The 15720-nt window shown below is 32.6% G+C and overlaps 1 protein-coding gene across 4 annotated transcripts in view; it reads left to right on the forward strand.

The window, feature by feature from the left end:
* RUNDC3B (RUN domain containing 3B) overlaps positions 1 to 15720 on the forward strand; it is a 170641-nt gene that overhangs the window by 2703 nt on the left and 152218 nt on the right. The window contains exon 1 of one of the 4 annotated variants that reach the window (XM_074379360.1): positions 1342 to 3716. The exons of the other annotated variants lie outside the window; for them this stretch is intronic. The gene's annotated coding sequence lies outside the window, so the exon portion shown is untranslated. Of the gene's footprint in view, positions 1 to 1341; positions 3717 to 15720 lie in introns of those variants that run through there. 4 annotated transcript variants of the gene reach the window in all.

The raw sequence follows: 15720 nt of genomic DNA on the forward strand, positions 1-15720 counted from the left end.
TTACATGGATAATAGTAAGGCTGTTCTTCATATCCAAATAAATAGTGATGGTGCATGTAAGTTATCCATGTGTGGTAATGGGGTCTATGTGATAGGCTTTGTCTGAATGACTTTTACATTTTATAATAAAGTCACTATAGGCCATTTGTACATTTTAAGTCACTCCATGACAAATTTAGAAAAATAAATAAAGCAGTATTTATGCATTTATTGCTAGTTTACTTTCCAGAGTCACTAAACCCTGGGTATTTCACTCATGTCTCTTATGAATTCTTTTTTTATTTTTATATCTCAAATCACAGATTATTTGATATTTAAGTTGGAAAGAAGTTGGCTTGGTGGAAATATAACTGTGTTCTAAGTTGACTTTATCATTAACTAGTGTGCTCTTTTACAAGCCATGCAACCTTTCCATTTGATCATTTTTGTTGTCTGTAAAATATTGGACTAGATCATTGTTAACCTTCACTTATAGGCCTAAAATTAATAATGGCTTCCAAGTAAAGTATGTTTATATTTAGTTTTAAATCTTTCCAAATTTGAGCAGGGTAATAATGATAAGATATATATTTATAATAGCTAAATTGGGTATGTGCATTTTTCCCTATAAACAAAAACATTTTGAACTGTGCCTTTCATTTTGTAAATCTCTGTTGATGTTCTGGAAAAATTGAACCATTTACAAAACAACAACAACAACAACACGTCACCGGCATATATCATTCTAGTGTATCTACTTATACTTACACGGTAATGTTTTTCCTTACCCCTTAAACAGTTTATGTGTATTCTCAGTTTAGGTTTAAAGTCTTATTATATAAATACACAATTCTTTAGGTTTAAATGCTTATTCAAGTGCAATATATAGTTTTGAACTTTGAAAATGGGTTGTTTAGATAGGTAAAACAGTCAGGTAAAGAGCTGAATTGAATTTTGGCTCATCGTGATTATATTTGTGTATGTAATTATTTTATTGTTTTTTTCAGTGAACATTTACATGTTGTAGACTAAAAACACTTGCATGATCCTTATTTCATCAGATAAATACTGTCTTATCATATTTTTTACAGATTTTGGTGAAGAGATAGTAGGTCATTTGAGGACTCTAAATCTTATACATTCAACTTCAAAATATTCATATACTTGATTTTGGCTTTGAGAACCAAATAGTATTTATCCTGTGTATTCTCTATCTTTTAGAACTTCAAAAAATTAAGTTGTTAAACTTAACAACAAACTTCAGATTTTTTTTAACTTGCATTTTTTATCCACAGAGAATCAGATGTTAGTCATTTTTTTCTGTCTTTTATAAGCTTCATGGTTTACAGAAAACTTTATATATTCCTTTGATTTTAGTTTTGTTGGCAGAGAATTAAAATCTAAATTCTCTTTCTATGGCTTAACAATGTCTTATGAGCAAATTATTAAAATATACACATTTAAAATATACACATATAAACATTTCAGAACAACACTTACCAAACTTTTGTGCCAGTACTTTAAGAGAAACTTCCCATGCAAAGTCATAATTTTCCTGTTTTGTGACTAGGAAGGACTAATAAGAGGGATGTGAGGAGCAGTGTGATAAGCAAGGTGGAGATAAATGATGATTTCACAATTCAGGTATTTTTAATAGCATATGCATAGTCTTAGTTTCCTACAGGTCATGATATTATTTCAGAACTCATTATTTCAAATTACATGAGCACCTCAGTTTTCAGTCAGGGAATTAGAAGCTTATATTTTCTATGTAACTAATATTTGAGTTAAGCTTAAAATCCTTCCATCAACTGTAATGCTTTACTCAGCATTTATTTTGTAGTGCAGGTTTTGTATAACTGAAATTTATTATTTAAGTGTGCAAATTTGATCCACAACACAGATTTATAATATTTTGGATGAATTGCTTTAAAAAACGATTACACGTTTCTCTGACTTCTTGAAAAAGACTATGCATAGAATAATGTAATCCTTATTGATGACTTTATTCTGACTCTGCCTCTATGAATATGCCCACTGTGCAGTGGTTGCCCTTGGAGACTCTTGTGGCATATAAAGCTTTTGGTTAAATGGCCCCAGAAGATTATGTGTTTGAAGTTCTTTGAGCTTTTGCATTCTTCTGTTTCTTCCTACCAACTTATTTATTTCTTACAACTCTTTCTATTTCTAGCAGTTCTTTTCTTTGTACTTTCCATTCTGACTTGCAGATTATAATTGGTTGTGAACTAGGAAAGCATATAACTAAATGTATCAAATGTTTATTTAAAAAAAAAAAAAAAAAAGCACCGAGAGGCCTGAGTTAAGTTAGTGAGCTTTAGGACTCTGAACTTCTTAACATTCTGGTTGCTAAGTAATCAGAAAAACTGTCTATTCTATGCTTGAACTTGGTGGGAAAAATGTTAATATGTGAAATATTATTGAATACTAAGGACAATATAATCTGTCTTAGCCTCTTTTGTGTTGCTATAAAGGCATACCTGAGGCTGAGTAGTTTATAAAGAAAAGAGGTTTATTTAGCTCATGGTTCTGTAGGTTGTACAAGAACCATGCCCTCATATCTGCTGGGCTTCTGGTGGAGGCTTTTGTAGTGCATCAAAACATGGTGGAGAGAGTCAAAGGGGAAGCAGGCAGATGTGAAGAGGGACCAAATCCAAGGGGCATTCTGGTTTTATAACAATCTACTCTTCTAGGAACTGATTCATTCTCCCCTGAGACCAATCCAGTCTTGCTAGAGTGAGAACTGGCTCACTAGTGGGAGATGAGCACCAAGCCATTTATGAGATATCCACCCCATGATTACCTAAACACTTCCCACTAGGCTAGGCCCCACCTCCCACCACCACCACATTGGGGATCAAATTTCAGCATATCTTTTGGTGGGGGCAAGCCAACCATATACAAACCACAGCATAATCCTTTAAAGAGCTTTAAATCTATCGGCCGGGCGCAGTGGCTCACATCTGTAATCCCAGCACTTTGGGAGGCCAACACAGGCAGATCACCTGAGATCAGGAGTTTGAGACCAGCCTGGCCAACATGGTGAAACCCCGTCTCTGCTAAAAATATAAAAATTAGCTGGGTTGGTGGTGGGCACCTGTAATTCCAGCTGCTCGGGATGCCGCTTCACTCCAGCCTGGGCAAAAGAGTGAGACTCCATCTCAAGAAAAAAGAACGTTATATCTAATGATTGACTTTTGTTATTACTGTTTGCTTGAGTATACCTCAAAACACTATTTATACCTTGGCTATAGTGATTATAATATTTTTGGCAAAAGCTCTTTTAGTCATTTTATATGTGGTAGAACTTTGGGTTTGAATTCAAATTAGTTATATACCTTAGAAGCAGGTCCAGTATTATTAAATATTTCTAAGGATTTTTTCATGCCCTTATCAGTAGATGTTCACAATGGAAGTAGGATGATCCTCTTTTCAACCACTAGTTCTAGAGCAAACATTTCAGCATTCACAAAAGGTCATTATCTCTTCCCCCAACCAAACTGCATTCATATTAATTGACAACAGAGACTAGCTATCCCCTAGTCCTTTACTAGGGAGTATTTATTTTAACTTTGCTGCTGCTGCTTGATAATTGTCAAAATTTCAGTTGAGAGATGATATTCAAGGGGGAGTGTTTCAAGCTTACCCACTCTTCTATTCCCTCTTACAGGTTTATAAAATATATCCTTGGGTCAGTCCAAAGCATCAGAGAGAATTGGGTATGTAGACTGCATTGCTCCACACTCTTTTATCCCCAGTTGCTTTTACCCAGTTGTATATTGGAAAGATTCCATCAGTCTGCATTGAAGGCCATCATAAGAAGCAGCTGCAGAGGGTCTTCAAGTTATTGTCCAGGAGATTATTATGTCAAGAGGGGCTCCTTTTTCTGTGAAGACTTCTGTGAGAAATATCTGTCTTTAGTGCCAACAGATTTTTTGTATTTTTAAGCATTTGATTTATTTATATCTAATGAACATAAATGAATGTATAACTGACAACTATATCTTTTTCTCATGCAGCTGTTAGAAATCTTAGTGTCAAGTCTGAGGTCAAAATCTACGAGATATGTGGAACATAATGAGCATGCTTTTAGCCTTATTTCTAACTCTATTGTGCCACATATTTTTAATAAAATTTTTATTGACTCATACTTTCCATACAGAAAAGCACATATAGAGTGAATATGCAGCTCTATTAATTTTTTGTGGTAGGGCACAATGTTGTAACTAGCACTCAGGTCAAGAGAAAGAACTGTTCAAATATCAAGACCTCCTCCTTGTTTTCTTGTAGTTAATACCAGTATTAAGGGTAGCTATACTCCTGGTTTTTAGCACCATTGTTTAGTTTTGCCTTTTTAAATATTTTAAATGAATGGAATAATACAGTATGTCCTTTTTTGTGTTTAGCTTATTTGTTCAACATCATGTTTGTTAGGTTCATCTTTTTTGTTTTCTGTTGCTGTAGTTTGTTCATATTCATTGCTGTATCTCATTCCATTGAATGAATATACCACAGTTTTCCCATTCTGTTGCTGATTGACATTTGAGTTGTTTCTATTTTTTCACTACTACTAACTTAATTCATAGATACTTATGTTGGTGACAATGTATACATTTTTCTTTCAGGTCATTAGCTTAGAGTGGAATTGCTGAGTCATATAGCATGCATGCAGATATTCAGCTTCAGCAGATACAAAAGTTTTCAAAAGGAGTTATGCCAACACTCCTACTAGTGAGCAGTGTGTGTAGGAGTTCCAGTTGTTCTATATCTTCACTAATGCTTGAAATTTTCTTTCATTTTAGCCACTCTTGTAGTTTGTTGGGGTGTCATATGGCTTTAGTTTGCATTTCCTTGATGTCTAATGAAGTCAAGCACTTTCCCATAAGTCCATTGGCCATTTGGAGATTTTATTTTGTGAACTGTCAATTCAAGTCACGTAACAACTGGAGTCTTTGCTTTTTGTTTATTTTTTGGATGTGTAGTTCTTTGTACCTTCTGTATGGGAACATTTTGTTGGATATATGTAATGCAAATGTCTTCCATTTGGTGGCTTTATTTTCCACTCTGTGGTATGTTTTGATGAACAGAAATTTCTGGTTATAAAATGGTCCATAAATTTCTTTCATGGTTAATGCTTATTGTAATGTGCTTAAGAAGCCAGCCTACTCCAAAGTAATGAAAATATTCTTTTTTCTTCTAAAGCTTTGTTGTTTTATTTTTACATTTATATCAATAAGCCATCTGTAGTTTATTTTTATTTATGGTGTGAAGTATAGGGTTCAAGATTAAATATTTCCCTTAAGGAAAATCAACTGACCTAGTACCGTTTATTGGAAAGACCATTGCATTAGTCCCTTCTCATGCTGCTTTAAGGACATACTTGAGACTGAAGGAAAGAGGTTTAATTGACTCACAGTTCCACAGGGGTGGAGAGGCCTCAGGAAACTTACAATCATGGTGCAAGGGGAAGCAAACATGTCCTTCTTCACCAGGTGTCAGGAGAGAGAAGATTGAGAACATGAGAATAAAGTGAAGGAAGAAGCTCCTTATATTACCATCCATTCTTGTCAGAACTTACTCACTACCATGAGAATAGCATGGGGGAAACCATCTTCATGATTTACCTTACCTCCCATCAGCTCCCTCTCACAATATGTGGGGATTATAGGAACTACAATTGAAGATGAGATTTGGGTGGGAACACGACCAAACTACATCAACCATACTTTCTCCACTACCCTCATGTACCACACGTATCTTAGGTGACTGATCATTGGTGGTTTGTTTCTAGAATTTCTTTTCTCCAATGGTCTATTTGTCTATCCTGAACTAATATTGTACTGACTTAATAACTATAACTTTATCTTGATGTTTAGTAATATAAGGTTTCTAGCTTTATTTTTCAAGATTATCTTGGCTATTCTTGGCCTTTTGCAAACTAAATTTTAAAATCAACTTGTCAATTTCTGTTAAAATTTTTTCTGGAATTTTTATTAAGCTTGCACTGATACTACAAATCAGTTTCAGGAAAACTATCTTTATTAAGACTTATATGCAACCCATGAGCATATATATTTCTGATATAGTTAAATGTTTTAGAATTTTTCTCAATAATACAGTTTTGCATATATAGATATTATGCATCTCCTATTAGATTTGTTCTTGCATATTTGATATATTTTTATATTATGGTAACTGAAATGATTCAAACTTTTCATTTTCTTGCAGTTGTTGGTATATAGATATAAACTTGACCTTTTAAAACACTGGTCTTATATCTGGCAGTCTTAACAGATTCTTTTATTAATTCTAACAGATTTTTTGCAATTAAAACATTTTTTTCTGAGTGCACAGTCGTGTCATCTGCTTATTTTATTTCTTCCTTTTTTGATCTTTATGGCTTTTCTTTCTTGTCTTACTGTACTGGCTAGGGCCACTAATGGAATGTCACAGAAAACATTCAAAATTTCATTATTAAATAGGATGTCTGGAGTAGGTTTTTCTTAGTTCCCTTCTATTTCTAAATTACTGAGAATTTTTATTATAAATGGTTACTGATAATTGTATTATTAAATGTTTTTTGTCTTTCAAGACAAACATGGTTTTTCCCTTTTGTTGTTTTTGTAGTGAATTTTATTAATTTTTGCAGTTAAACCACTCGAATAAAAAAGCAATTAGTTGTGATGTATTATATTTTTGACATATCTTTGCATTCAGGGAGTTAATATTTTGTTTGGATTTTTGCATCTTTGCTTATGGTGGAGATTGCTATGTAATTGTCCTTTCTTATAGTGTTCTCGTCTGGTTTTGTCATTAAGGTGATCTGGCTTTATAAAACAAGTTGGGAAGTGTTTTGTTTGTTTGTTTTCCCTCTGTTCTGTAGAACAGTTTGTGTAAGATTGATATTATTTCTTTCTTAAACGTTTGGAAGAATTCATCAGGGAAGCAATATGAACCACAAATTGTCTTTGTGGGAAATCATTTAGTAGCGGATTCAATTCATTTAATAAATACTGAACAATTCAGACTTCCTATGTCTTCTGTTATCAGTTTCAGGATGTTTTTCAAGGAATATACCTATTTCATTTATATTGTTAAATTTATAGGTTTAAGAAAAGCCTACTTTTCATAATATCCTCTTAATGTCTTTTTATTGTTTGAAAGATCTGTACTAATTTCTCATTTTTCTTTCTTAGTACTATAATCTCCATTTTCCCCATTTATTTTGCTTGGCATGTATAAATTTTATCAACTTTTTCAAAGAACCAGCGAAGAACAAATTGACTTTGTTAATTTTCTGTGTTGACTTGTGTTATGACTTTATTAATTTTTTTGTTGACTCATATTATTTAAAACTCTGTTGTTTAACTTTCAAACAGTTGAAGGTTTTTTAGTTATCTTTTATTTGTAGATTTCTAACCTATTGTGCAGAGAACATATTTTGAAAGATTCAAGCTTTTGAAATTTGTTGATGCTTGCTTTATGATGCAGTATATGGTTAATTTCAACATATATTTTATATCCATTTGGAAATAATGTGTATTCTGTGATTGTCGATTGCATGATTTTTATATGTCAGTTAAGTCTAGTGTTTTAATTGCCTTGTTCATATCCTCTGTAGTCTTACTTTTTTTTTTTTGTATACTATCTGGTATTGAGAGAGATGTGTTAAAGTCTACATTTATGACTGTGGATTTGTCTGTTTCTCCTTTTAGTTTTGCCATTTTTACTATAAATATTTTGTTTTATTACTAGTTTTATGGAGATTTAGAATTGTGATCTCTTCCTAGTAGTTTGATTTATTTGTCATCCTGAAATGTCCCTCATTATCTCTAGCAATTCTACTGCTTTAAAGTCTGTTTTATCTGCTATTAATATAGTTATAATAGCTTTCTTTTAATTAATGTTCATATGATGTCTCTTTTTCCATCTTTTACTTTCACGTTTTCTCTTTCTGGGGTCTTATATTTAGAGTGTCCTTGTAGGTAAGATAGGATTGAATTTTGCATTTTATCTAGTCTAACAATTTTAGTCTTTTAGTTAGAGTATTTAGCCCATTTTAATTAATGTTATTACTATTATATTTGGAGTTATAGATATCTTACTGTTCATTGTTTGCTTTTTTCTCTTTTCTTACCATCTTAAATATTAACATTTTTATAGTTTCATTTATTCCATGATTTCAGTTTTTTACCTGTGAACTTGTTAGTCATATAGTCCACTTATTTTAATATGCTTATACATATTTCTATTCTTTTGGCAGTTATCCTTGATTTGTTACAGTCTAATGCAAATTTTAACTTTTACTGCTTCTCCAATAGTGTTAGAACCATTTATTCCCCCTCAGCCTAAAACATACTTACATATATATATATGTATGCGTGTGTGTGTATATATATACATATATATTTTTTTAAATCTTACAACATTATTACCATATTTTTCAATAGATATTTAGGAAATACACGTTTATGTTTATCCACATATTTACTCTTTCCATTTTTGCTTCATTGGTTTTGGATAAAGTTTGGTTATTATCTTTCTTTTCTTTTTTTTTTTTTTGAGACGGAGTTTCGCTCTTGTTACCCAGACTGGAGTGCAATGGCGCAATCTCGGCTCACCGCAACCTCCGTCTCCTGGGTTCAGGCAATTCTCCTGCCTCAGCCTCCTGAGTAGCTGGGATTACAGGCATGTGCCACCACGCCCAGCTAGTTTTTTGTATTTTTAGTAGAGACGGGGTTTCACCATGTTCACCAGGATGGTCTCGATCTCTTGACCTCGTGATCCACCCGCCTCGGCCTCCCAAAGTGCTGGGATTACAGGCTTGAGCCACCGCGCCCGGCCAGTTATTATCTTCTTTTTACTTTTTATTTTTTAGAGATGAGGTCTTGCTGTGTTGCCCAGGCTGGAGTGCAATAGCTCACTCCATCCCTGAAATCCTGGGTTGCAGTGAACCTCAGCCTCTGAGTAGCTAGGACTGCAGACATGCACCACCACACCCAGCTAATTAAAAAAAAAATTGTACATATGGGATCTCGCTGTGTTGCCCAGGCTGGTCTTGAACTGCTGGCCTCAGGCAGTCTTCCTGCATCATCCTCTGAAAGCACTGGGATAACAGGCATGAGGCACCATATGTGTCCCCATTATCTTCTTACACTGCAATTACATTATGTTAAACTTTACCAAGCTTCACTTCATTGATATTCTTACCCATGGTTTCTATTCTTGTTTCTCTTTATGCTTCAGCTTGTATGTTTTCTGTTGACTTCTTTTCTAGTTCATTAATTACGCTGTGTCTATTTCTACTGTTTAATCCATTGAATGGGTTTTTAATTTCAGGTAGTTCTAGAATTTTTATTTGATTCTTTTTAAATAGACTCTAACCCTCTGATTTTGAAAACCTATATTTTCACCTATGTCCTTTGTTTCCTCTAGTCTTTTGAACATATTAATCACATTTATCTTAAAGTTCTTATTAATTTAGAATTTTGAATGATCTTTATATCTACTTTTATGATCTGTTTTTTCTCTTACTCCTTTCTTTGTCATGTATTCCTATCTTTTGTCACATCCAGGATGTTATTGAATGTCACATAATATTAAGTTCTTTCTTTAATATTTTGTTGTTCTCTTAGTACTATCATGCTCACCCTTATGTGTCAAAGTATTCATGAAAATGTAGTATAAAATAGAAAAAGACCACAGTAAAGTAAACTCAATTTTAGAAGGATATGATCAACAGCTTACTAGTACTCATGGCCAATAGTGTAGGTTAATGCCCACTTTGCTTTACTAGTATTCATTTTCCTCCAGAAGACAGAGTAGTAGCTGATTGCTTTCATCCAGTCAGGGACTGTGTTGAATCCAGGCTGAGTTTTAACTGTGGTTAGTCCTAGAGTTTGCTCCTGGCCTTTCAGGGTTTTCAACTTAGTTTTGGTTTATTTTCTAGCACCCTTCCTCCAGCAAGCCAAAACAACAAATGTGCTTTGATTTTGGGGACACAGTAAATAATCACAGTAACTACTGTTTACCAAAAGCAGGCTGACAGCTGAATGTGTACTAAATGAAAAGAGCTCTTCTTCCCTGCCCTCCTCTCTCACTCTGACACTAGAATGCACATTCCAAAAAAGTCCTCCAAAATGTATATTGTTTTAAAAATATTTTATAAAAGATAGGAAATGGATGTAATACAAACATTTTGTTGTTTTAGCTAAGTAAAATGACTTATTGTCTGTTATCTCCAGTGATGGTGATTGTCTTTAGAAGAGGTTAGGAAGGCAATATCCTCCAAAGATTCATATTTAACATTAGATTTTGTGATTTTTAAATCTTAGTATTTATAAAAACAAATCTTCTGTTGTATTTCAGGTCTAATCTCAAAATTAATATTAAAAACGATTTAAAATTTTAATAAACCAACCACAAAACATCTATATCTAACATGATAAGAAAATATATTTATTTTATTTATACATGGACAATATACTTTTGGAGGAAAAATATTAGATTCAGCCTTTACCACAAATTTTTATTTAAATTAGATTTATTTTATAGTTAAGGCTAACATTGCCATAATTGAAACCCAAATATATCTGGTTTCAAAACCTATGGGTTTTTTTTTTTAATATTATGCTGTTTTGATTAGCTGTGATACAGTTCAACTGAATCTAGTTCATGTGTGTGTTTGCATTGGAATCATAGACAGAAACTGGGAACTTTTATTTTCTTAGCATTCTAGTGTTGATAAACCATAAAGATTGAATGTTATATTTTTTTTCTGTTCTTCATATTATTCTTTTGTTGCTTTGAATGTCTAGCTTACTAGCAAGCTCACTTATGTTAAAGTAATCTATTTGAATATTTTCATCTGCCCTTGGATAAAGAACAGTTGGATTCCCAAGGGATATGTGATCCAAGTATATAAAGTGTTCTTTAATAAAATAATTTTAATTGGGAGTTCTTTGATATGAGATTGAACCAATTTATTTTAAGATGGGAAGTGTTTTTGGCTTGATAGCTTACTAATTTTAGATGAATCTTTTTAGAAAATTTTGTCAGTTTTTAAGATTGAGCTTCTAACATTAATTTTTATGTTGGGCAATCGCTGTCATCAGTCTGCTTATATAGCAATAAAACATGTTAATAATATAGTATTTCCATTCTTAAGTGTCTAGATTAACAATTCTCTTTTAAAATAATTTTTGACAGTACAGATGGAGAAAATATTTTAAATACACATCTGTCTCTTTAATTTTTAAAATTTTCTTTTTTTAGAGACAGGGTCTTGCTCTGTTACACAGGCTGCATGACCATAGCCCACTGTAACCTGGAATTCCGTGGCTCAAGTTATCCTCTTGCCTCAGACTTCAAAGTTGCTTAGAATAACAGTCTCTTTCCATCAAATCTGGCTAACTTTTAAATTTCTTTATAGAGATGGGGGTCTCGCTTTGTTGCTCAAACTCCTGACCTCAAGCTATCCTGTGGTCTTGACTTTGCAAAGTGTTGGGATTACAGGTTTGAGCCACCACACCTGGCCCTGCTTTCTTCCTTTATTTTTAAGTTGATTTTTACATTGGGTAAAATTTTTTGAGGCATTAAGTATCACAAAGAAAGTTTCATGTTTCAGGGTACAAATTTCAGGGACAATGGTTGGGACTTTTTTGGTTCCAATAAAAGTTTATTTACAAAAACAGGCAATTAGTTGGATTAGGCCTGTGGACGACAGTCTGTAGACCCCTGCTTAACGGGTATGTGAAAGGTATTTTTTCTCATTATAAAATCTTTTAAATAGATTAAAATTATATTAGAAAATAAAGAGGAAAATACACATGATATTTGAGAATTCTTAACTTGCATAATATTTGAAAAAAGGAGGCAAATTGTTTTTGTTTTTGTTTTCCCATTCTTTCTCCCAGGCTGGAGTATGGTGGCACTATCTCAGCTCCCTGCAACATCTGCCTCCTAGGTTCAAGTGATTCTCCTGCCTCAGCATTCCAAGTAGCTGGGACTACAGGCATGTGCCACCACACCTGGCTAACCTCTGTATTTTTAGTAGAGATGGGGTTTCACCGTGTTGGCCAGGATGGTCTCAAACTCCTGACCTCAGGTGATCCACCTGCCTTGGCCTCCCAAAGTGCTGAGATTACAGATGTGAGCCACCATGCCTGGACCTGCAAATTGTTGATTCTGAAAAATTCTCTTGTGTTTCTGATGTAAAATATAAGAGAGGAAATAGGTCTTCCAGTGAACAGATGTCTCTGGGTATTGTGCTTATTATCACCTACAGTCACTGCTTATATTATGTTTGGTGTGGATTATGTTGTATCTCTTGGAAGCCATCTCTTGTTGATCATTGATGTTGACTATTATTTTAATGGCAGAGGATAGTTGCCTCACCCCTTTGTTAGCAACTACTAGCAGCAATGGCATATAATAAGTAATATTGTAAATTTGGTGTGAAATAGTGGAGAATTCTCTGTCTCATATTTTGAATACTTACGTTCTATTAAAAATATCGTTTTTATTAATGACTTTAACCTTTGTGAGCCCTTTTAAGTTTTCAAATGTGATGATTCTAGGTGTTTTTATGTACTTTAGTTATCATCAGATATAATTCCATGTAAAGGGAAGTAACATAGTATAGGAAAGAAAACCTATAGTATTTGAACATTTATTTTTTTCTGAAGCATATTTGATAAACGAACAAATAATAGATGCTTGTTGAAAAGGAATATGAATATAACATTTTTCCAACTTATTCTCTCTGTGTATATATGGATATACATATATTATAAATGCAGAACATTAAGTATTAAGGTGAATTTTTACTATAAAAATAATTTCTTTTCAATAAAAACTATAGACATTTAAGAAAATTTTTTGTCCTCGCATTAAAAATTTTTTAATTATTTTTATTTAAAATTATGTTACAAGTCTGTGAACTATGGAGGGAATTAATGTAATATGGGTGTAATTAGTATCTTTTAAACATAGTTTTGGTAACTACCTCGTTTCTCTTGCTATGTTGACAAAGGGAAAAAAGTAGTTCATGCCTTCTTAGGTGGTAAGGTTTTAGTCACAATCATTCTTTCTTATTTCTAAGCTAACAAAAATTTCCTTGGACTTTGAAGGTGGAAAAGAGAATCTTTTTAAATAGAGACATTTCCAAAACAGCATTTCAAAATCTTAATTTAAATCTCTTTTATGTAAACTTTTGATTTTTAATTCTTATGTAAAGGCTTTACTTAGATTTGATTTGATATTTTTAGGCATTTATCAAATTGTCATTTCATTATTTAAAAATCAGTCCTTTTCAGGAAATAGATGACTAATATTAATGTCATCATTATCAGGAAATAGCTCAGCATCTGTGTGATATTTCTTAGATATATTAAAATTCTTTTTACAGATTTGATTTTTATAGCACATCTTAGCTACTGTATTATGGAGGACATATTCTCATTATTTTGGCATATACTCATGACTAGCTATATGATTTTAGAGAAGTGAGTGTTGAGTGGGAAGAGTTGGTTAGCTGAAAGTGAAGCATAGACTTTAAGGGACTGATTTGTCTTCTGAAATTTTGGGTTGTGTTAGAAGGAGGAGAGCAGGATAAGTACAATGAAGCAAAGCTGGAGAACATTATTTTTCTTCATTACTGACTTAGATATGATAGAAATTTTTATAATGCTTTCTCGCCCTTAAATGTCTTTTTGCTTGAAAATCATAGAAATGGTGTCTAAGGATATATGCTTTGGGATATTTGCACTTTGCTTTTGTTTTACTTTTTAGTCAGGTGTTGAGTTTATAGTAATTTAGTGCTCTGAGATTTGCCATCTTATGTTTTCATCATGCAGATGGTATCTTCCTTAGTAATATAATCTACCGGTAATGTAGAAAATGTTTGTGTATTTTGTTGACTACTGATTGATCCGTATATGTCTCTTGATGATACAAAAATACATGTGCTAATAGCCATGGCTTTTTCTTCCCACTACATTTTACAAAGTAAATAATTTGTTGGGTAATTTAGTGTTATTCATAATAGTGACTAAAATCTTATCAGACTGTTAAAGGTGGAAACTGAGTTCTAACCTAGATTTTTTTTGTGTGAATTAAGCACTTTGTTAGTTTTGTTCTCAAATATAAATTTCAGTTTATTTTATGGACATACTATCTTAAATGGTGTAATATTTAAAAGCAGTAGGTTATTCCTTCCTTGAGGAATGTGGTTGCAGAGTTAGCTTTCTTATTCCATTCTACTGAATGAAGATTAGAGAAAAACATTTAGAAATTTCCTTCTATTCAGGTTAAAGAGAGACATGGAGATTGTGTGCTTTGTGTTTATTCATTTTAGAAATATTTTTCATTTCCTTTTCCTACACATTGTATTTATTTATTCATATTAAAAGTTTGCCAAGGATTGGCAGCATTATTCTCATGCATTGTCGCTGAAATGGACATAGGAAATAAAAGCTTTCAAGTCCCTTTTAAATCTGGTTTCTCTTTATCTTTCTGTTTCTATCCATTTATTATGTGTTACATCTGGCATTTGTCTAACTTTACTATCCTTTAGGTACAAGAAACGAACTTTATCAGTATTACTTTGTATATGTTATTTCCTGTCATTGCGTGATAACTTATTCCACTGAGCTCCAGTTGCTGTTGTAGATAAGACTATGTAGTCAAATATTAATCTATCTCAGCATTTCCCAATCAGGGTTATTCATCTGATCCAAGAGTGAAAATTATTTGAGCGATGATGCTCTCAATTATCTCAAAGATATATAATGGTATATAATTTGTATCATTCTAGTTTCATAGGAGAGTTATTTCATTACACAACAAGAATGCCATAGGGTGGCATTTTTGAAAGTGTACTCTGCACCCAGATGCTTTTAGAGGTCCACAAGGTTAAAATTATTTTCTTAATAATTCTAAGACATTATTTGCCTTTTAAAATTCTCATTCTCTTTTGTTGTTGTTGTTTTCTTTGTCTTTTTTATTAAAAATTTTCATTCTCTAACAAGTGTATGCTGGAGTTTTCTAGAAGCTACATAATGGGTGGTATAATAAGAACTTGAATGCGAAAGCAGTAATAGAATCTAATTGTCTTCTATTAAACACATTAAAGATATTTGCAAACACGTAAACAATGCTATTCTTGCTACATTTTTCTTTTGGAAAATATAATTTTCATAAAAATATATTTTTACGCAACATGTGATAAATTTGTTTTGTGTATAATTAGTAAATACAGGCAGTCCTTTTCATCGTTCTGGTATTTCATAATTTAGTTAAATAACATCACTCCTACAATAACATGGTTTCAATTTGAATTACCACTGTAATTCAGCTGTCAGTAGTTGTATAAAGTATACATTTTGCCACCAGCTCTTTAGTCCACAAGCAACAACATAACTAACAAATACACATTATAATCACACACCAATAATAACACTTCTTTCAATGTCTGGTTCCTATGCATCTGAAAGCGGATAATCAAAAAGAGTGAACTGACCAACTTGCAGAGATGAAAGTACAGAAAATATGTGAAAAATGATAATGCTCAAAATGAGATTTGCATGAATATAAATGGAATTAACAGAAGAAGTCGTTATTCATGGGAATGTGCACATTTCTTCTGTTTAAGATATGCAGTCAAGGGAACTTAATAGAGGCAAATGTTGATATAAAAATGAGGAAAGTGCTTGCGGCAGAAAG

The sequence above is a fragment of the Saimiri boliviensis genome, chromosome 10, assembly GCF_048565385.1.
Source record: "Saimiri boliviensis isolate mSaiBol1 chromosome 10, mSaiBol1.pri, whole genome shotgun sequence".
Lineage (NCBI taxonomy): Eukaryota > Metazoa > Chordata > Mammalia > Primates > Cebidae > Saimiri > Saimiri boliviensis.